Below are 2,147 nucleotides of genomic sequence, written 5' to 3' on the forward strand. Positions count from 1 at the left end.
GGATAATGGCATAAGGTTAATACTGGCTCCCAAGTCACATAACGCTTTTCCCACATTGACGTTGCCAATTTCTATGGGAATGCTGAAACTTCCAGGATCTTCAAGTTTTGGAGGCAACTTTTTCTGAATTATAGCACTACACCCTTCCGTCAACGTCACTGTTTCACATTCTTTCAATTTACGTTTTTTTGATAAGAGATCTTTCATGAACTTTGCGTAATTCGGCATGTTCTCCAAGGCTTCAGCAAACGGAATATTAATTTGCAGCTTCTTGAAAATGTCAAGGAACTTGGAATACTGCTGCTTTTTGATTTCCTCTCTAAACCTCTACGGATATGGAATTTTTGCATAAGGTGAGCTCCAATGGTTTTTCTTGTCTTTCTTGAGCTTTCTTTTTCTCCGATTTGAACTCTTTCTTTTCAGGAACAGCTTTCTCTGTAGCAGGCTCTTTGTCAACTTCCTTTTCTTTTTCTTCTTCAGTGGCAGTTCCCTCAGCTTTCTTTTTCTCTACTGAAGGCTTAATCACAGGTTCAATTACAATGCCAATTTTAGTGGTAATGGCCTTGCAGTGTGCGTTTGGATTAACATCTGTATTACTTGGGAAAGTGCCTTGGGTTCTTTCGTTGAACTGCCTTGACAATTGACCAATCTGAGTTTCAAAATTCCGGATAGAGGCTTCTTCATTCCGGAATGAGGCCCTGGTCTCTTGCATAAAGGTTGAAGTGTCTTCTCTGAAAGCATTGGTACTTTGAACGTAGTCTGATGTGGTCTTGGATAGTTGTGCAAAGGCCTTCTCCCACTCTGATTGTTGTGGAGGTTGTTGTGGTACTGGAACAGGAGGATTCAGCTGATGATTCGAACTATAACTGAATCTCGGGTGTTGATTTTGATTTTTATTTCTCCACCCTTGATTCTGGTTATTGCCGTATTGGTTCCTCCCTGGATTATATGGAACTTTCAGATCATGCCAAATTCCATTAACATCTGCAGTTTCGGGTGCCTTGCAGTCATCAGTAGCATGAGCACCTGCACAAATATCACAAACAATAGAAGAAGTATTAACAGAAGCTACTGGAGTATTAACAGAAGCAACTTGAAAATCAAAAAATTGCTTTGTGAGAGCATCTAGTTGTTGTTGCTGTTTCTTATTAGACTGTAGAATTTGATCATTCTGGGCCAGGATGGCATCATAGCCATCAAGCTTCATAATCCCCGCTCTTCTCTGTGGTACGGGAGCATTATCATACTCCTGAGAGGCTAAAGACTCTAATAATTCCAAGGCTTCCTCTGGAGTTTTTGTTTTCAAAGACCCTCCTGATGCAGCATTCACCAATGTTCTTGTGTTGGGCTTCATCCCTTGGAAGAAAGTTCTCGCTTGTTCCCAGGCTTCAATGCCATGTTGGGGACACTTCCTGAGTAGTCCTTTGAATCTTTCACATGCTTCATATAGAGATTCACTTTCTTTTGTTCAAAAGAAGTGATATCCGCCTTGAGCTTTGCCATTTTCGAAGATGAGAAAAATTTGTCCAAAAATTTGGTTGCCAAGTCGTCCCAGTGGGTGATGCTTCCTTGAGGTAACGATTGCAACCATCCTCTTTCTTCGTCTTTAAGTGAACAGGGGAACAATCTGAGCAAAATAGCATCCCGAGACACCCCATTCATCTTCAAGGTATCACAATATAGCAAGAAGTTTTCCAGATGGATGTAAGGGTCTTCTGTGCTTCCTTCGGCAAATTGGTCTTTCTGAATTAATTGTAAAAGTGCCAGCTTGAGTTCAAAGTTGTTAGCATCCACGTTTGGTCTAACAATACTCGCCGTCTGTGGAACTCGAGCAGGAGTCATGTAATCTCCCAACGTTCTCGGAGGTGGTGGAGGTGCATTGTTGTCTCCCATTGCTTCTTCTCTTGGTTCTGTTGAGCTTGAAGCTTCTTTCTCTTGCTGTCTTCTTTCTTTAGCAAGTTTTCTGTTTCTTTTTGCTGTTTTCTCTATCTCCGGGTCGAATTGCAAGGAATCGGTGTCAACGGTACCTTGCATAAACCAGAAAAATAGATTATATAAAATAAGAAAATAAAACTGAATTTAAATAACAGAAAATAAGGTCCAATCTAAAGAATTAATAGCTACTATTAATGTTGAAATAGTAATCC

General features: G+C 40.5%; 1 non-coding gene across 1 annotated transcript; it reads left to right on the forward strand.

Annotated features, from left to right (window-relative positions):
- The first annotated feature begins 1,391 nt into the window (after positions 1-1,391).
- On the forward strand, positions 1,392-1,497 carry LOC133304119 (small nucleolar RNA R71). The gene has a single exon (XR_009750568.1). It is a non-coding gene; the product is annotated as a small nucleolar RNA R71 (small nucleolar RNA).
- Positions 1,498-2,147: the final 650 nt, after the last annotated feature.

Source organism: Gastrolobium bilobum, unplaced genomic scaffold, assembly GCF_033153095.1.
Source record: "Gastrolobium bilobum isolate Gb01-03AN ecotype WA unplaced genomic scaffold, APGP_CSIRO_Gbil_v1 utg5409, whole genome shotgun sequence".
NCBI classification, from domain to species: domain Eukaryota; kingdom Viridiplantae; phylum Streptophyta; class Magnoliopsida; order Fabales; family Fabaceae; genus Gastrolobium; species Gastrolobium bilobum.